Source organism: Elephantulus edwardii, unplaced genomic scaffold (genome assembly GCF_000299155.1).
Source record: "Elephantulus edwardii isolate Elephantulus edwardi_28Jun2011 unplaced genomic scaffold, EleEdw1.0 scaffold00001, whole genome shotgun sequence".
NCBI lineage: Eukaryota > Metazoa > Chordata > Mammalia > Macroscelidea > Macroscelididae > Elephantulus > Elephantulus edwardii.
The window spans coordinates 426,673-447,964 of NW_006399751.1; the positions used below are offsets into that span (position 1 = coordinate 426,673).

Genomic DNA, 21,292 nt, shown 5'->3' on the forward strand with positions numbered 1-21,292 from the left:
CATAGTAGTGTTGTAGTTGTTGTTGTTGTGTGCCGTCAACTCAGAACCAACTCAGAGCTGACCCTCCAGTGGATTCAGAGGCAGTAAATTACAGAGATTGTCACCATTTTTGCATTCTATTCTATTTAATAGATTAACTCTTCAACTGGTTAATAAAGCCTGTTGTGCCAGAGTAATTCTGTTGAAGTCCAGTTTGACCGTTTTGTTGCTTATGTCATATCAAAGAATGCATTGTCAAGATAAAATCTTGAAGTATTACCCTTGTGTTTTCTTCTTAGAATTTTATTCTTATATGTCCATCATTGTTGCAGACTAAATTGTTCAAGATAAGGCTTTATGCTCACTCTCCTAAGGAAATTTGACATCTACTGTAATGCTCCACATATTTATGTAATCTTTTTTTAAAATTTAATTTTATTTTAATGAACATTTACAGAGATATTTATTTCCATTCATTCATTGTTGCACTTTTCTCCCTGTCCACCCCTCCCTCCCATTTATGTAATCTTTACAAGGCACCTTTAAAAAAGTTTGGAATAAGATCAAAAACATTTGTAAACTCTTTATCAGGTGTTAAAAATGTGCACCCAAAATTGGAAAAATATCTGCAAAAGACTCAAGCAAGACCCACACCTCACTCCATACACAAAAACCAACTCAAGGTGGATCATGGACCTAGGACTAAAACCAAGGACTATGAAATTCATTACAGAAAAGCTAGGAACAACACTAGACGTCCTAATCCACAACATAAACAGTCTTCCCAGTATCCTGGAAAAGCTACAACCAGGAGAAGATAACATAGATGAATGGGACCTTCTAAGACTCAAATCCCTATGCACATCCAAAAACTTCTCCAGTAGGGTAAAAAGGGAAGCCACTGACTGGGAAAAAGTATTCGGTAATAACATATCAGATAAGGGACTTATATCCAGAATTTATGAAATACTTGAGCACCACAACAAGATAAAGGTAAATAATCCAATAGAAAAATGGGCACAGGATATGAACAGGCACTTCACCGAAGACGACATTCAGATGGCTAACAAACACATGAAGAAATGCTCAAAATCCCTAGCCCTAAGAGAGATGCAAATTAAAACAACTATGAGATATCATTTCACCCCAGTCAAAATAGCAAAATTTAACAGAACAGCAAGCAACAAATGCTGGCGAGGTTGTGGAGAAACTGGAACCCTGATTCACTGTTGGTGGGAGTGTAAAATGGTGCAACCCCTGTGGAAAGCAGTATGGCGCTTTCTCAAAAAGTTGCAAATAGAGATACCATTTGACCCAGCAATTCCACTACTGGGAATATACCCTGAAGAGACCATAGCTGACATCCAAGCAGATATATGCACACCCATGTTCATTGCAGCTTTGTTCACAATAGCAAGGAGTTGGAAACAACCTAAGTGCCCATCAACAAACGAATGGCTAGAGAAGCTCTGGTATATTCGCACAATGGAATACTATGCTGCATTAAAAAACAAGGAACTCATGCAATATTATTCAAAATGGTTGACTCTGGAGAACATTATGCTGAGTGAAATATCCCAGTCACAAAAGGACAAATATTACATGATGCCACTGTTGTAGAATGGGACTGTCCTTGGGGTTAGGGAGACACTGAGTAAGATGGGTTCAATAATGTATACTGCACTGAAGCAGAGGAGGGAGAGAACCGTCTAAAAGAGAGATGTAACTGGGTATTTCTGTCATCACAGGAGACTAGAGCGAGGGCTGCATGGTGGAGGGGACCTGGGGGAGGGTGTGTAAAACAATGAAAGAATCTTTTCTTTTACTTTTCCATAATTTTTGGACTCATGTACTTATAACTTGTTAGTCAAATTTGTGTCTTCTAGGTTGCAACACCCCCATGATACATCTTGAAGGATATGTACATGTACAGCCAAGCACAATCAATAAGAGTGCATCTGAATTCCAAAATCAATCTCCATAATAGTCTATGTGTTTCCTACTGCCAAAGGGGCCCTTTAGAGTAGTGAGAGAAGATCTTCACCCTGAAACCCACAGCGTCCCTTGTCAGCAGGAAGTAGCTAAGAGAATACGCCGTCCCCTTTTCCTTATGACTCAGGGTGAAGTCTCTCTCAGGGAGGAGTGATAGGGAATGGCAAAGGATACACTGACAAAGAAGATTAATCAGAACTGGCTTTGACAAGCACTGTGGCATTTGGACAAGAACAACCTGGGAGGGTAGAGAGAATAGTGCAACAATGAATGAGTGGAAGCCCAAAATCTCTGTAAATGTTTATGAAAATTAATAAAATATAATTATAGAAAAAAAAATGTGCACCCAGGACTGCAAAAGAATCCAGGGATTAAATTTTGCCAGATACTCTGTGGTCTCAGTGATGCCTAAACTTCCTATTAGACAAAGGAAACTCAACTCTCATATTTAAGAAGATAAATTGTTCATATATCTGAAGAATACATTATTTAAAACTGTTTTATCTAAATGATGTGTGTATTTAAAAATAAAACCAAACCAACAACAAACTGTTTCTCCTGCAGAATGACTGGGAACATAGCTATAACATTGATTGTAAGCATTGATTATACCTTTTTACCCTATTTGTTAAAGCCATCTGTTTGTCGTGTTGCTTCTATTGTAACTGTGCTAGATAATAAGATATAGTTATTATGTAAATGATGTAGTTCATTTGAATGGATTACAACTCCTATCAACTTTATAGGACAGAGCAGGACAGTCCCGTAGGATTTCTTTTATTTTATATGATTTGGAAATTTTCTCCTCTCAAATACTCCTCTTTGTACCAGCTCTTCGTTAATATTTTCTAGCTTTATTGGTTTATTTGGGGTTTTTTTAACTTGAACCATAAGAAATGATCAGTATTTGATCATTTCTTACTTAGAGTAACAGTTTGATATTATTCAACCCATAAATTCATTGTTTTAAAGTCTTTTGAGTAAATAATATCAGCCTTTCCAAGCATTTCATTGTTTCCATTTGTATTTTCTTGAAACCTATAGCTACAGGTGAGCAGAAAGAAGCATGAGAGATAGGGCTTTCATCTTGAGGGTTGAGTGTTAACCATTCTTTTTGGTAAATTACTCTCTGCACTTTGTTTTCTTTTGAAGATTCCTGTGTCATTCAATATTTTGCCCATAGAATCCTACAGGATTGCAATTCAAGACAGGATTTTTTTCCCTTTCGTTCTTTCAGTTTGAGAAATGCTGAGTGTGTTTTCCCTTTTGGTTTTCTAATTCCAGATCTTTGTATATTTCATTATAATACTTTGCTTTGTCTTCTTAAGCTGTCAGTGAAATCTTCTGTTCAGCTTTTATACTTTAACATATCTTTTAACAAAAATAAATGTTAAAAAAGCTACTTTTTTGAGAAATACCACGTTTCAGGATCTCTTAACATCCGTTTAGGGCTTTTTTTCTTGTCTTTTTAATGACCATTTGCTTTCTTCATGTATTAATGTCACTCTAAGACTCATCTGCCCTTTGGTCATTAGTGTTCAGTGAATCAGTTTTATTTGTTACACAGTCTGGAAACATGTTTTGGGGAAAGTGCAACCCAAGGTGCTCCTTAGAGGCAAGAATATGAAACTTCATTTTACATACTTTGGGCATGTTATTAGGAGGGGCGGTCTTGGAAAGAGATACTTTGCTTGGAAAAGTGAAGGGTCTGCAAAAGAGAGGAAGACACTGAACAAGGTGGATTGACACAGTGACTGTATCAATGGGCTGTATCTGAGATGATGAGGATAACAGGCTAGGACAAAGTTCAGATCTGTTGATAGGATCCCTCTAAGTCATAATTGACCCCATGGCACTTAATAACAACTTAGGGTTGTACTATGGCTCTAATGGATTTGTTGAACTTTCATGTGAGTAATTAATTGATGGTCTGCTCACCCTCAGCCCCTAGCCTTGTTCTGATACAATATTGAATGGCTAAAATACTAAATGATATAGGGAACACCAAAAGAAGATGGAAGGAATACAAGACTCATCAAAAATAATTGGTAAAAAAAAATTGGTCAACACTCAAGCCATTTCAGGAGGCAGCATATTGTTAAGAACCAGTGGAAGAAATCAAACTTCACCTTGGCTCCAGGACTTGACAGACTACCAATAAAGATATTTGACAAATGAATGCAGTGCTGGAAATGAGAATGGGGAAACTTCGTCTCATGTACATTGGGCATATTATCAGGAGAAGCTGACCTGGAGAAAGACTTCATGTTTAGTAGAGAGACAGTGAAAAAGAGGAAGACCATTGAGAAATGGGTTGACATGGTGTCTGACACATAGCAGGAATTGTAAGGATTGTACAGGGCGAGGCAGCATTTTATTCTGTTGTTCACAGAGTCACTATGAGTCAGAACTTATTCTGTGATAGCTGACAACACCAAGAGGACATGGTTCAGAGCAGCCTTTAGACAAATCCTAGTTTAACTGCACAACCAACGTGTGACACTTCTGGGCCTCAACCCAATGCTTTCTGTTTATGAGGTCTCTGTTTTGACAAGTAGGAATGCAGTATTCCCTGGGTTGTTTGAACTTATAAAAAGAAAGCCTTAGACACCCTGTGGGGCAATTCTGTTTTGTCCTGTTAGGTCACTATTAGGTGAGTTGGAATTGGCGGTGGGTTTTGGATTTACCTATCCTTGTAGTTTTTCCTCATATAAGCAAATCAGTGTCAGGATCCGCTCTGCAGGCCTCTAAAACTCTTTCTCTGTGTATTTCTGTTTTGCTTTCTCTGTCTTACAAATTCTGATTGCCCTCCTCCCTTGCACTTAGAAGTTTATCTTCTCATTTAGATCACCAGACTCTATGTGAGAACTCATGTTCCTCTCCTTATGCCGAATCCTGGGAAAAAATGTCTGACTCAAGTCAAATATTTGTCTCCCTTCTTCATGATTGTTGTCCTTTGTAGTGTATTCTCTAGTGAGTGAAAGGTCCTTATTTTTTCTAGTTGTTTATAATGAGCTTCTTAAAATTACTCATTGCTGTTGGGAACTGACTCAGAGCCAGCCCCCAAGTTTTCAGAGGCTGTAAGTCCTAGCGGTTGAAATTGCCTATCTTTCTTCCGCTGAGTGACTAGTGAATTCTGACTGCATACCTTGGGGTTGGCAGCACAGCTCCTTCCCACTAAGCCACAAGAGCTCTCTCCCTGTGGGCTAGGATTAACCTGTAGCAGTTAATCTTTTGTGACTGAAAATGGAAATCATCGTCCCTGGAATTCTAAGTTTTGACATATTGGAGAGAAATGGAATGAGGAGAGAATTGTTAGATAAGGAGGATGTTGATAATTAGTCATTAAAATTGCAATGTATGTTTATAATTTTTACTGCCACCATTGAAAATGTATTCAATTTACACATAAGCAGTATAGAAAATGTAGGTAGTGTTTTATTGAAACATTTTTTCCTAAACAAGTGATTGGAAAAAACTCAACACCCTTTAATAAGGGAGTGATTAAATGAGTCATAGTGTGTCCATATAATGAACTATTATATTACTGTGAGAAAAGAATGAAGAAGTTCTTTGTGTTTGGTTGGGAAGATCTCCAAGATCTGTTTTTGAATGAAGAAAGCAGAGTTATAGCTCCAGTATAGTCTGCCACCATTTTTGTCAAGGAAGAAGAATAAGAATACTTACTATATTGGCATTAAACTGCACTGGAAGGATAAAACATTTTAAAATTATTACCTTTGGAAGGAGGAGAACTATGCCAGTGGAGAATATAGATTGGTTAGAAAGATTTCCACAGAATTTATATTTAAACAACTGCAATCAATATTTTAGCTGTATACATATATTCTTATTTAACTTTTTTAAAAAAAAAATACTTTTTTCTAATTCCCCATATTGACTGACAAGACTGCATTAACATGAGAATTCCATAGATAGAATTTATTGTCAAGAAGGTCAATTTGTGTAATTGGATTCAGATAAGCTTTTTATTAATTTATAAAATAAAAAATTTCCTTTTAGTTAATGTTTTGTTTGTTGTTATTGTTAAGTGCCCTCTGGGTAACAGCAACTCATATTGACCCCATGACCTGTTGTTGCTAGGTTCTTTTGAGTCAAGTATGACTCATGACGACCCTATAAACAACTGATCTGAACCCTGCCCTATCCTGTGCTATCCTCATCATCTCTGACACACTTGAGCCCACTGTTATAGTCACTAAATCAGTCCATCTCGTTGAGGATCCCTCCTTCAGTGACCCTCCACCCTTCCAAGCATGTCCTTTTCCAAGGGCAGCTGGCCCTTCCTAGTGACACGGCTGAAGTATGTGAGATGAAGTTGCACCATTCTTGCCTCTAAGGAGCACCCTGGCTGCACTTTTTGTTTAGAACAAAATTAATTGCTGTACCAAACCTAGAAAAATACCAGTGTTTGAATTTAGAGAAGTTTATTTCCAGTGTTGGCATTTCTAGTTGATAGATTATTAGCTATCTGGCAATGCTTGAACTCTAGTTCCTTCCATTCTGTGCTTCCATTTTCTAGAATGTAGGCGTCTTCTGCTCTCATGCAGGAGAGTAAGAAAACCCAAACTTCTACTGCTACTCCTTTTTCTTTTGGCCTTGTATTACTTCCTTTTCTCACACACACACAAAAAATTAAATGTATTTCACACACTATTAAATTCACCCTTTTAACCCACACAGTTTAGGGCTGAGCCACGATTGTAAGATTAGTGGTTTGAATCCATGCAGAGGAAAGACATGGTGATCTACTTCCAAAACGTCACAAGAAAGATCAAACTGTACAGAGAGAAGTTCTGCTTTGCAAACATGAGTTAGGCTTGGAACAGTAGCAGCTGGTTTTTGTTACTGCTGCTTTTTTTATTGTTGTTATTTTTTTTTTTTAAATGTGTGTACCGTCAAATTGGATCTGACTGGTACAGGAGGCGATCGATTGTTCCTCCTTCTTCAGCAGAGCATCTGGTGGATTTGAACCGCACACCTCTGGGATTGCTGCTTTTTTAAAAAAGCCCTACCCTGAGTCCTATCCCTACGCAGTTACCCAGTAACTCCACATACTCAATGACATCTCCACACTGTGATGAAAGGAACACACGCTTTAGTAGCCGGCAAACTGTCATAACTATGTTGGTCAAATAATGTTTATTTTTGTGCCAGCCTTTCTTTCATTTGTCAAGAACTTTATGTTCCTTCCCCTTTTCTCTAGAAAGATTGGTGGTGTTAAACAATCAGACTTGATTCCGTTTTCAGTATCGTAATTTCTTTGATTTAAAAGTATGGAAACAGTTTCAGCCTTCTGTGATGGTTTCAGTTCTAATGTTACACTTGCTGCAGGGGCAAGACCTTGTGTCTGTCCCTGGTCATTAAGCCTCAAGCCGTAGGTTAGTGAGGCTGACTCCTTCCTTCCTTCCTTGGTACTTGGGCTTTTTAATCCTTCCTTCCTTTGTGCCCTGACAGCCAGAACATTTATTTTCTTGTTAACTGAGCTCACCTGTATTTAAAAGGTCCTCTTTAAAGTGTTCACAGTTGAAGGCTTTTAGGTTATGCAGGACTATATATTCTCTCTCTCTCTCTTTCTCTCTCTTATTATTATATATGAGAGAGAGAGAGAGAGAGAATGGTGGAATTTATCAAGTTTTTAGCAGGCAAAAAGAAAACAAGAAATTAAAGTGAGTGGATTTTTTGCTATTGGCCCTGAAAAAGCTTATTTTCAGTGCAGCTATTTGAGGCTCTTCCTCTCCTTCACTGACTTTCCACCTTCCAAGCATGACGACCTTTTCCAAGGAATAGCCCCACTCTCATCCCCAAAGTAGGTGAGAGGAAGTTTGCCATTCTTGCCTCTAAGGAGCACTCTGGCTTTCCCTTTTCTAAGACATATTTGTCCTTTTGGAAGTGGTGGTTTACATTATTCAACACTTATTAGTATTTGGGGTTTTTTTTATGCCCCTTCTCCAAACTGAATAGTTGCTGGAACTTGCACATTGAAATGAATTCTTTTTTTTTATTTATTTTTTCTATTTTTGTGTGAGTGTCCCGTCAGATCAGATCTGACTTGTATAGGAGGAGATTGTCCCTCCTTCCCCGGCAGAGCATCTGGTGGATTCGAACCGTGTGCTTCTGGGATTGTAGTTGCAGCTCCTTGCCACTAGGCCACCAGAGCTCCCCTGAAATGAATTCTTAATATGCAATTCTGCATGTCATGCAACTTAATTTAGAAAGATAATGCTTATTCAGGCTGCTATGCCCATTCTGCTGCTGCTGCTGTTCAACTCAAACACAGTACTGTTGAGTTGAAACCAGTGGGATTCTGAGGCTGTAAATCGAATAGGAGGTGATCACCCATCTTTCTCCTTCAGAGTAGCTGGTGAAGTCAAAACCACCAGAGAGGACAGGCAGTGCAGCTCCCTGCTGTTAGGCTGCTGCTGCTGTTAGGTGCCATCAAGTTACCTCTGTCTCCTAGCAGCCCTTTGTGTGCAGCACTGTTCTAACAGGACAGAGTGCTCCCTGGCTTACTCAGTCTTCACAGTTGCTATGTTTGAGGCCATTGCTGCAGCCACCATGTCAATCCCTGTCTTTGAGGGTTTTTCTTTTTTAGTGATCCTTTACCAAGCATATTTTTCTCCAAGAATTGATCCCAGCTGATAACATGTCCAGAGTACCAGAGATGAAGTATCAACATTCTCACTTTTAAACAACATTAATGGCTGCTTTTCTTCCAAGACCTATTTGTTTTTCCAACAGTCTGTGCTTTTTGGAGTATTCATTGCCAGTGTTCAAAGACATCAGTTTTTCTTTGTTCTTTCTTATACATTGGCCAGCTTCCCCATGTATATGAGGCAAAAAAATCATAGTGTACTGTAGTCAATAAAGTTACATCTTTGCTCTGAAACACTTAAAAGAGAAAAGGTTTCTGACAGCACATTTACCCAGTGTAATAGTTACTTGATTTCTTAATGCTTTATCCATGGCATTGATTATTGATTCAAGGAAATGGAAATCCTTCACAACCTGACAACTTAAAATACCAGTGGAAAATAGGTGTCACAAAAGGGCTATGCTTGGCAAGAAACTGCACTGCAATCCCAGAGGTGCGCGGTTCAAATCCACCAGATGCTCTGCTGAAGAAGGAGGAACAATTTGCCTCCTGTACCAGTCAGATCCAATTTGACGGTACACACATAAAAAAAAAAAAAAGGGCTATGCTAAGCAAGGATGATTGCTACGTATTTTCTTAGTCCTGGAATCAGAAGACCTTAGAAAGTTTGATTTTATGCAAACAACTTTGCAGAGCTTCTTTCTCTTCATCAATAAAAAATGCACAATTAGCAGGTTCTGAAAGCACTTTGCAAATTATAAAACTTTCTACAGGATATAAAATATTCCATTCAGAATGTCCTGGGAAAGTTGACCAATTATCTGATATAGATTTGGTGCTACATTGAAAACAGTATTCTTATTAGGTGCTGTCAAGTTGACTAGAATTCATAGTGACATAGTGACATTATGACTAACAGATCAGAACCCTGCTCTATCCTGTGCTGGCATCACACTCTCCTACTTGCTAAATTAGCCCATTATTTGCAGTCACGGTGTCAATTCATCTCTTTAAGGGTCTTCCTCAATTTTGCTGACCCTCTACCTTTCCCAGCACGATGTCTTTTTCCAAGGACTGGCCGTTCTGATAACATGTCCAGAGTATGTGACATGCACCTTGGTTACACTTCATCCAAGATAGATTTGTTTGTTCTTTTGGCAGCCCATGGACATTCAATACTCTTCCCCAGTAGCACAATTCATTCTTACTTATTCATTGTCCCAACTTTCAAATGCATAGCAATTGATTATACCATGGTTTGAATCAGATGCACTTTAGTCTTAAAGCTGATATCCTGGCCCAGGAGGAGATTGCTCCTCCTTCTCCAGCAGAGCATCTGGTGGATTAGAACTGTGCACCTTTGATTTGAGTTACACATTTCTTTCTTCTTCTTTTTTTTTGGTTGGATTTTTTTATATTTTAGTCAAAGTTTGTAGAGACCTTGGATTTCCATTCATTAATTATTGCACATTTTCCTCCTTGCCCCTTCCTCTCTCTTGTCATGCCAATAATACTTAATCATATATTCCTTTTATACAGTTCTCTCCCTCTGTTTCAATGCATGTACATTATTTATCCTCTCTTTTCTTAGTTCTCCCCCCAACCCCAATATTAGTCCTGTTTTATAACAGTGGCATTATGCAGTATTTGTCCTTTTGTGACTGAGATATTTCACTCAACATAATGTCCTCCAGGGTCACCCATTTTGTATAATATTTCATGAGTTCCTTGTTTTTCAGTGCTATATAATGTTTTGCATTGTGAATATACCACAGCTTCTCTATCCATTCGTTTGCTGATGGGTACTTGGGTTGTTTCTAACTCTTTGCTATTGTGAACAAAGCCACAATAAACATGGGTGTGCATATATCTGCTTGGATGGCAGTTCTGGTTTTTTTAGGGTATATTCCCAATACTGGAATTACTGGGTCAAATGGTATTTCTATTTCCAACTTTTTGAGAATGTGCCATACTGCCTTCCAGAGTGGTTGCATGTGTTATACATTTCTGATGTGAATAATATCTTAAGATGTTATCAATCTTTTTTTTCTATTATTCTTACTGAAAATGATATGAAGAATTATCTGGGAGAAAAGCAATATACTTACCAATTTTTAAAATGCAGTATATAATCATTGTATTTCAGTAATGAAAACAAGTCACTTGTTTGTATTCTGTATTATTGTAAGAATTCTAGTATACTAAGAAATCTATGATTGACTTTTTTGTTGCAATTCTTTAATAGCATATATGGGATAAATTGGATTAATTGGGGAGATCTGGTGGCCTGTTGGTAAGGAGTTGCATGAAGTGCAAATCCACCAGCTGATCCAGGGGAGAAAGATAGGCATTTCCTCTCATGTAATTTAGAGCCTCTGAAAACCTAGAAGAGGGTCAGCTTTGAGTCAGTTCCTATTTGAAGACGGACAACAACAACATAACAGTATTAGCTATTTTGGGTTTGTTTTTTAAAACGTTGAACTGGTGTTTATTATTTTATTGTTGTTTGTTGGCTCTGGTTCATAGCAACCTTATTATGTATAACTCTCTTTCACTGACCCTCTGCTTTCCCAAGCATAATTTCCTTTTGCTGGTACTGACCCCTCCTTTAACCTGCTCAAAGTATGTGATATGAAATCTCACTACCCTTGCTTCTAAAGAATATCCTGGCTTTCTAAGAAACTGTTTATTTAAATTGAATTTTATTTGGCATACTTCTGTGGTATTAGCTTTAAAATTGGCTTTTCTAGCCATTACATTAGCCCTTGCTAGTCTCCAGCTACCTTAATTGCGAACACGTGGTATTGCAAAAAATCAACAGCTGTGGGTCTAGGATAAGAGAGGGAATACTTCCTCTACAGGGCAGCAAGACTTTAGGGAGACTGGTAGTGAGACCCTGTTGATGAAGATAAAGAGACTGTGGCATTGCTGTGGAGAAACTGTGGCAAGGTGTAACCAGAGGAACCTAGAGATAAAGGCCTAGAGATAAACTATGGTTAAAGGTATTACTGTTTGTTTTTGCCAGATGATGGAAGGGAAAACTGACTGTTGAACTGAAACTGGAGCCTGAACAGTTGAGGAATTGTGCTTTGGGACCACTGGGCTAAAATCTGAACTTGCATTGAGTGATACTCTTTGCCTCCTCCACTCTCCAATTTCTCTAATAAACCCCACTCTCAGTACCATAATCTTTGAGTCAACAATGAATAAACAAACCTCTGGAGGTGTGGTTCTAGAGGTATCATGGAGCTGGGCTATGGACTCTGCTTTCTGCTCTTGGGTGATGAGGGGCTGTGTTATTCTCCCTCCCCCTGGCCCTTTCAGACACTTAGAGCCCTGTGCCCCCATTTGTCATTATTGGCTCCCCAGACAAATTCTATGTAGAATTTTCACATCTATGATAATGAATTTGAGGATAGGTCTATAAAAAGGAAACTGTATGAAACTGTAATTGTTAAGAATTTATAAAACACATCCTAAGAAATAGTCTTGCTGGTGAAACTAGGCTAATTAATGTTAGGTACTTGTGATGCAATTTATAGTAACATTTCCTAGGTCATGTTACCATTGATGTCTGCAAAGACATTAGAATAAAGAATCAAAGAGTAGAATCAGTGTGCTTTTCAATGGGAAGGACTGCTGTGAGCAGCAGATATTAGTTCCCTTGGCAAATTGAGCCCCTTAATGAATGAATGTGTGAGGAGCCCTGATGGTGTGGTATTTAGGCACTCAGCTGCCGACTAACAGGTCAGCAGTTCAAACTCACTATTGGAAAAAAATGTGATAATCTACTTCCATAAAATGTTCAGCCTTGGAGGCCCTATTCAGTGCTTTAGGGTCTCTCATTATAAGTCAGAGTCCAACTGTTTCACAGTGTTTGTGTTTCAGTGAAGGAATTTCTGTATTAGATTTTTTTTTTTTAAGTCAGAAGTCCCTATAAAGATTTTGGGTGGGAAAATAGAATAATCAGGTATTAAAATATATTATTTTGATGGCAATATGTCTGGGTCAAGGTGAGGACAATCCAAAAGGAGCACATTGGGTAAGCCGTGTTTGTAATTAACATTGAAGAGAGGCTCTGGATCCATTGTACTAGTAGCAGTGAAGATAAAATGGGATTCTTGGGAGACTCATAACCTCATTAATTAATTAGGACAGATTTAGACTTCTTTTGTTCGTTCAGCACATTCAGACCTGCTAATCATAGGTGCTGCGAATGTGATTATCATACTCTTCACTTTCATTCCTAAAAGGTGTTACGATGACTATTCTCATGGAACTTCCCAGCCAGTGGAAGAGGTAGCTTTCAAAGACACAAAATAAATGAGACATTTTAGTTGTGATATGTCACTAAAGGGAGTATATTGATATTTAGCTAATCAGAAAGTTATGAAGTGATTTTTTAAAGAAAATTATGATTAAATTTAAGGGACAGTAGAATTGAACTAGAGGAAGAGAAGTGAAAGTTTAACTGTTGGGAGGCTACTACCTCTAAAATAAGTAATTCTTAGATTGTGTTGAGTTTGCAATGACACTCAGCATTTAAAGCAATTTCCAGTAAAAACCAAGAGCCTGTAAATTAGAAACTAACTTTTGAAAATGAATTGAAATTTTAGAGTAATTAACCTAAAAGACTATACTTGAAGCTAAGAAAATAGTTGAGCCCTCCTAAGGAATGTATAAATAGAAGAGTAGGATTCCAAGAAATGAGCCCTGGGGAATGCTCACAATTAAGGGTTGGAAAGAGGCATGTCAAAGGAATTACAGGAAACTGGAAGGAATGGTTGAGGGTTAAAAGAAAATTGAAGTTCAGTGGTGAAAGCCAAGTAAAAGAAAGTTCAAAAGAAGGTGAGAGTAACCAATTGGGTAAATAGATAACACGGTTAAGTTTAATGACTAAGAAAAACAATCTTGGTTTTTTGGTAGAGCTAAAACAGTTTCTATAAACTTGGATTTCACTTGTTTAATTTTATACTATAAAAGTTTGACAGGTGAAAAAAGGTAAAAAATAGAATGTTCTCTCCTTGGAGGCTAGAATTTTGAAGCTCCATCTCACATCCTTTGGGCACATAGCTAGGAGGGGCCAGTCTGTGGAGAAGGACATCTTGCTCAGAAGAGTGGAGAGACAGCACAGGACGAAGACCCCAGACGAGATGAATTGACACAGTTAGTAGGGTAATGGGGGAAGGTGTGACTGAGTCAGTCAGACTGGCTCAGGATAGGGTGAGTTTAGGTCGCTGTGGGTTGCAGGTGACTTGATGGCACGTAACAATATCATCTAAAAGTTAGAACATCTCACCTAAGTAAGGACATTACGCTGAGTGAAATATCTCAGTTGTAAAAGGACTAATATTGCATGGTGCCACTGCTGTAAAATGGGACTGATAGCAGGGTTGGGGTAAGTCTGAGAAAAACTGGATAAATTGTGTATACTGCACTGAAACAGATGAGGGAAAGAATAATTTAAAAGCGATGTATGATAGGGTATTATGGTTATCACAAGAGTCCACAATTAAGGTTGCATAGTGGAATGTACTTGGGGCGGTGGGAGGGGTGGGGTGGGGGGATTGTGTACCAGGGAGGGAGTGTTTATTTTACTTTCCAAAGAGAGGAGCGAACTGGGGGGCGGGGGAGGGCTGGGCGAGGAGAGAAGTGCAGCACTGAATGAATGGAAATCCAAAGTAAATGTTCATTAAAATTATTAAAATAAAAAAAACCCAAGGGAAAAAAGATACCTTTGCTAGTTTAAAGAGAAAGAAAAAAATAACAGTAGAGGATGAAAGATTGGAAAGATTCTAAGAGGGTAAATATAAGAAAATGGTGCGAAGGAATGAAAGGAGAAAACGTAAATTTTTTTTATGAAATTAAAAACACAACTGAAGGGGGAAAGAAGAAAAAAAGACTGAAGCCCTTTTGAGTTTTACAAACTTTATCAGTTCTTAGGTAGAGAATTGCTGCCTGAAATTTCTTCTGACACAGAGAGTAAAGATGGGATTCTACTTCTTTTTGTTTTTTATTTTCCTTTCCTCAAATTCTTTTAACTGTAAAGTTGAATTTAAACAAAACTAGAAATGTTTAGCATGTTGACCACAATTACTATGTTCCTACTTTATAAATTGTTATTTGTTGATTAATACTGCAAGGCAGTTTGGAATGGAGCTAAACAGTTGAGGCTTTGTACCCCACAAACACTGTTTAGTAAGCCTGAGAGGCCTGCAGGAAAGTAGACCAAAAAAAGTTTAAATGTCATTCTGAAACAGATCCAAAACAGTTAGAAAGTAGCTTCTAGGAAGAATTAGGAATACTATTCTTAGGAATATAAGAATGAATATTTTTACTCTAACGAGAAGTTTTTCAGTAAATTGTACAGTGCTTAAACATTGTCATTATACCAGCAGATTGTGTGTCTTTGCAGGAATAGCAGGCCATGTGTACTCTGAATATGCCTTGTCCAAAATACAATGTTGTATTTCCAGCTTCTCGCCTAGTGCCTCTCATGTTCTCAACAAATACTGTAATAAAAAACAAAAAGAAAGCAAATTTTCACTGGTTACCAGTTATTAGAAACTAAAATACTTCTGTATTCATATGGGCACCATTTATTCTGACAAGCTTATGGATTTAGTCTCTTCTTTTTTGTTCAAGTAATGTACGTATATAGTCCTATAAGTTAATGCTACCAGATTTATAACAAAAAGCCATAGATCCTTGTCTTACTTAACCCCACTCTCAACTCTTTAAGTTCTTCTTGTATTCACCTTTCATAAAATAAGTTTTCATCCATTTCTATCTTGTCTCAAATCTCATGACTCATCAGCGCATTCAGATAGATAGATACAGAGATATATATTCAACATTTTTAAAAAAGAGGTTAAGTTTTCTGCAACTTATGAAAACCAAAGGATAGTATTTTTGAAACCCCAAATTTGTGTCCTACGCAGTCTTTTAATTTTACTAGGGAACAAGAAATTAAACTGTTTGACTATGAAGGAAGAATAATACTAGATAAAAACATGAGCTTCACATTCTATTTTATAATTTTCATTGTTATAATTGGGATCTTTATTACAGAGCAGAGGACACTTTTAACCTTACTTTTGTGGTTCTGGGCTCCATTAGTCATAATCCATTTTAACGTCATTTTTTGGTAGAGTTCTTTGTTAGGAAACATTTCTAGACTCATCCTTTTGGTGATTTCCTCTATGACTCAAACAGTTGATCAGAATATATTTACTTACTTTTAAGTCTGAGTTTTAAATTTGGAAATGTTTTCGTCTACATCAGAGCTAAGGGTAGATGTCTGAACATTTTGACAGATTTCATCCTGAATCAGTATTAGGTTTTTTCATTCCTTTCAATAACCACTGCAAATCTCTCTCTCTAAAACTCCCCAGTAAATGTATTTCCCCTTTTATTAAAGAAGTACATGTTAAGACAGTGAAAATATGAAAGCTTTGGCCTTGATTTTTGGTCTACAGGCTTATTTTTCTATGGTGATGGTGTCATGACCTGGATAGGCTTTGTTATTAGTAGGACTGAATAGTATGATCTCTCAAAGTTCTTTTTCATGTGCTTGTTTAGAAGCACAGATTTGTGGAGCATGGGGAGTGTCTCATGTATAAATGATAATGAAAATTGTTAGAAAAAGTTGCTTGATCTGATTAATATTTCTATTTTTTAAATTCAGAATTAGAGTTCATATGCAAAGAACATGGTAGCATCTAAAAAGATTTCTTTAGCCGAAAGGTTTTGTTGTTTGGTTCTGCTGCATAATGACTCATTGTGACCATGTGAACAACAGATCTGAACATTGTCTAATACTACACCATTCTTACTGCAAATTAAAATTTTAAATAAGTTCTTTATTATGCATCTTTTTTAAACTTAGCCATTTTTGTTAGGATAAGGATCTCTTGGGTTTGGGTTTTGTTTGTTTTTTTTTAGGATAAGGATCTGTTTTTAAAGTTTTTATTGATGGATGCAAATGGAATTTAGATTTTGTTAGTCCACATCCATGGACTGCTTGTAGTCTTCAAAAGCACTTATCAACTTCCAGCACATGTGTGCCAGCTTTATCATCTTCAACTACACACTGTATCTGAAGCTTCTTAATTCCACTGGTACTAACTTGGAAGAGCCCCAGCCAGACCAAGCCGGCTGCATGAATACTTCTGACACACTCTTCCTGTTTGGCATGTTGGTTTCATCATCCCAAGGCTTCTCATCTAGTAAGATTGAAGACTTGGCAACAACAAGAGGAGAGATTTTGACTCTCTTTGATTCATACTGTGTAAGACGTTCTTAGCTTCTTTGCCTCCTCACTTCCCTTCTCATCACATCCAAAGAGATCATTGTCATCGTCATCTTTACTGTCTGCAGCTCCACTTTTTGTGGTGTCTTCCACATTAGCAGGGCCATACTTGCCCAAAGCTTTCTTCACCTCTGTCAGGCTGGCCTTTTCCTTCTCTTAAGACTTGATGTGATTATAACAACGTAGGGCATGACACAGGTCAGCAAGTGAGGGCTGGAGATGGCTTCAAACACCACCACATCTACTTGTGATGGCACATAACCCTTGATGTAGCTCTTGTCGGCCAGATAATCATTGAGGATCTGAAGGCCAGAGGCAGTCTTGAGGTCTTCGAAGCCCATGATATCGGCCGTAGATGGAGCTAGGCAGCAGAGGAAGCCCTCGCTGTGAGTCTTACTTGACTCAGTGGCACTTAACAACAAGAGGTGAGGTGTACTGACACAGTGACTCAACAGTGGGCGAAAGCACAGCAGAGATTGTGAGGATGGCACGGGAGTGGGCAGGGTTTTGTTTTGCTATACAGTGGGTCACTCAGTCCGAAGAGTCAAAGGCATCTAACAGCAGCATCCCCATTTTCATCTTAGACTAGCAGAGACAGACTTCTGCTCACTGGCCAAATCCACCGAGCACTTTTTTTTTTATATGACTTGAGTGGAAACAATAGTTTTTACTTTTTTCCCAAAAGAATATGGTGCTGCAGTTATAGTAGGTGAGCTTTAAAATTCCGGAAATAATTATTATTTAACTATTAGGAAAAATTTTTGCTAATACTTAAGTTATCATATATATAGATATAGGTATAGGTATATAGTATATCATGCATGCTGTTTTTAAAAAATTACACCATCTGAATTGACACTTCAGTTTAAAAAGTTTTGCTATATTCTCTTTACATATCTTATACTTTGTATAATCTTCATTTTTATTTATATTCACTGGAATTATTAGTCTTTAGAGAGGGTATGAAATTTTATTGTTGTTATTAGGTGCCATTGAGTCATCTATGACTTGTAGAAACCCTGTGAACTACAGATCGAAACCTTGCCCTATCCTTAACCACCTTCTGAATCGAGCTCATTGTTGCAGACACTGTGACTTGTATACCTAAGTTTGCATGTTGTTATCATAAATCTTTAGAGGTGGTAATGGATTTGAATATTGTAATTTCTCCTTGGAAGTACTGAACTATTTTTCTAGCTTGGAGAATGTTGTTTCTTGAGGCTATATTTTGATACTAAGTTGGGCCGTATAATTCATTTGGTTGAAAATTTTAATACTAGTAAGCAACTTCTAGCAACAATTTCTGATTAAAAATTTTTTTTAGAATTCCAGATTATCTGATAATAATGCTTTGCCATTTATCATATTTTATTAACTTAATTTTTATTAGGTGCTACTGAGTTCCTTCTGAGTCATAATGGACTTTACATCCTCTGAACCCAGCTCCATCCTTGAGCCCATTTTCCCAGCCACTGTGTAAATCCGTCTCAATGAAGATCTTTTTCATTGATTTTCTGCCTTGCCAGTCAGGATGTCGTTTTTGAGGGACTGATGCCTCCTGATAACATACCAAAACATGTAAGATGACATTTAGCCATCCTCACTTCTAAGGAATGTCTGGTTTTCCCCCCCTTCTCTATTAACAGCTTTAAAGTAAAATTGTGTCTTAAAATTTTAAATTTCTGGATACTGTTTGGAAAAGACTAGCCCCCCCCCCATGCCTTAGCACATAAAATAATGATACATCTTAAAGTCAATGAAGTATAGTTTTCATATTCTAGTAATTTTATGTAGGGATCTCTGGTGGCCTAGTGATAAGAAATTATTGCAGAAGCTGAAGGTATGTCCCTTTGAATCCACCATTTGCTCTGTGGGAGAAGGTTGGACAATCTTCCTGTGTGATTTAACTGCCTCTGAAAAATCCCTGGAGGGTCAGCTGTGGTTTGGTTCCAACTCTATAGCATACAACAACTCATTTCTATTATTACTTGTTAGGTACACTATTTATCTTGCCAGCCAAAGTTTATATTGTGAAATTCTTGCCCCCTAAAATAACACCTAATGCAGCTATGTTAATTTTCAGATTTGGATACTGAGATGTCACCCATATCTAGTCAACTGATAAATTTAGAGAAACAAACATTTAACATAGTAATTGGTTTAAATGGTATCCTGATACTTTACTGTTGGTTAACAGATGGCCTACAGCGTGGTGTTTTATATTCTGCTGAATATACTACAGAAGAACATTAACCAGAAAATCTGTTTAGGCTTTAGCCTTAGCTGAGATTTTCTTGGATGCTTGCAACTGGAAACACCCTGTAAATTTAAATAGTAATATCCTGTTAATGAGACATAAGTAGAAATTGCATAGTAATTGATTTTTCAGACTTTTAGTATCTCCCAGGCAAGCCATTTTGTATTATAGAGACATGAAGTTTTGCTTATTTCAAAGGAGAATTACTAGTCAATAACTTCAAAGAAGACAAACCCAATAAAAGAGGAAGAGAAACAAGGATAATGCTGACTTTAGATATATAAGCATAAATTTTTTATTTAGCCCATGGTTCTATCCTGGTTGTACTTAGAGTAATATCAATGCCCAACCTTCTTTAGCTCCCAAAGCAAAATGGGTTACCAGCGATACCTCCGGAGACACTTGGGAAAATTCATCCAGGATTCAGAGCGGATACACAGCCTCAGAATGTGCAACCACTGTTGTTTCCATCACTATGCTAAGCATATAGAGAACGTTGGTGGTGTGGTCCATAAAGAGTGATGTCCTTGAGTGAATTATCCAAGACATTGCCCCAACAAAATAAATAATACTAAAAACTATTTGAACATAAAAAAGTCTTCAGTGCCTATACTCACAGGCATATTAAAATCAGAATATCTGGTGGTGGGACCTGAGAACTGTATTTTGTAGGCCTTTAAGATACTATTATTTTTATATTACAAAAGCAGTGATTATATGGATTCACACACATATTTAACAACTTTTTTTTTTTAAAAAAAAATACTGGTTTATTACAAAGTTGAAATACATTGTTTTTCACACCAGCTCTTTCTGGTTTCCTTCACACACACATCCCCAACATTTAATATTTTCTTTGAGCATCTTATTTTCTAGTATCTCTAACCTTCCATTTGCCTACAATACATTCTTCAGAATTTCTTTCAGTAAAGGTTCAGGAGAACACCAAACACAGAGTTTCCAGTTGTTCTTTATGCCTGGATTTGAAATAGCATTATGCTACTGGTGTAAGTATAGAGGATTGCCAGCCAGAAAGTACTCCAGAGTCTCCGTGTTCCTAGTTTTTATTAGGCTCCATAACTAAGGCATGGTTAATTGCCCATGTGACTGATCTCTGTCTCTATCTTCTCCAGAAATTGAGTAATGTTTAGACGACCCCCCCACTCTAAATCATAGAGTATCCAGTGTGTCCTGAGGCTCCTAAACAAACAAGAACAGCCTTATCAGGCCTGACATTCCAGGGGCTTAAATATAACCAACCAGAAGCAAAGGACAAAGGCCAGACCACTCTGTGGGCAATGTCAAATTCTTTACTATGCAAGTAATTCCCAGCACCTAAATATGCTTTGTCCAAATTGAAATGTCAGCAGTTCAAATCTGCTAGCTGCTCCACGGGAGAAGGATGGGCAGTTTCCTCCATGAAGATTTTCAACTTCAGAACCAGTGAAGGGTAGCTGTGTGTCAGAATCAACTTGACAGTGGAAATTGTAAAGACACTTGTCCTGCTTCTTGGCTTGAGACTGTTCTGGAGTCTCTCTCTTCCAGGATCACAGCACAGCAGAGCTAGAGCTAAGGATCTGTTAAGAGAAATTATTTAATACTGAGACATAGAATTAGTAGTTTGCCATCTGCCTAGTAAAAATAAAGAACAGATGAGACTTCAAATAAACAGGTGAAAATTTAGTAACTTTTGTAGGCCTTATTGAAAATACGATTAAGAAGACTAGCAAATCCCATTGAGAGTATTCAGAGAGACCCTGACATTCTTTGTTGGTCACAGCCTTTTGAGCAGCAGCCTGCTTTTTATTTTCAGTCTTCTAGATCTCTGTAGAAGCAGAAATCAAGCATGACCCCCCCCCCTTTGTGTTCTCTGGAGTTGGTGCTACCAGCATCCACCACATCAGACCCACAGCACTGTTGTTTTTGGCATGGGATAGCGTTGCCCACAGAGCACAGTGGAGAATCTGTGTTACACAGAGCAATAATGAGCAAGGTAAGATGTCAGAGGCTGGTAGCCAGTCGTAACTCAGTAACCATAGGTAGACGTGTGTCCAGGAAGGCTGCTGGGATCTGGTTGGTGAAGGTTCCAGGAGTAAAATGCCTGGCAGTACAAGTGGCTCTGGTGGCAGAAGCAAAC

General features: G+C 37.7%; 1 protein-coding gene and 1 pseudogene across 2 annotated transcripts in view; one reads left to right on the forward strand and one right to left on the reverse strand.

Annotated features, from left to right (window-relative positions):
- Positions 1-21,292, forward strand: part of GLG1 (golgi glycoprotein 1) — a 124,755-nt gene that overhangs the window by 14,638 nt on the left and 88,825 nt on the right. The window lies entirely within an intron of this gene.
- LOC102858523 lies at positions 16,589-17,239 on the reverse strand (annotated as a pseudogene).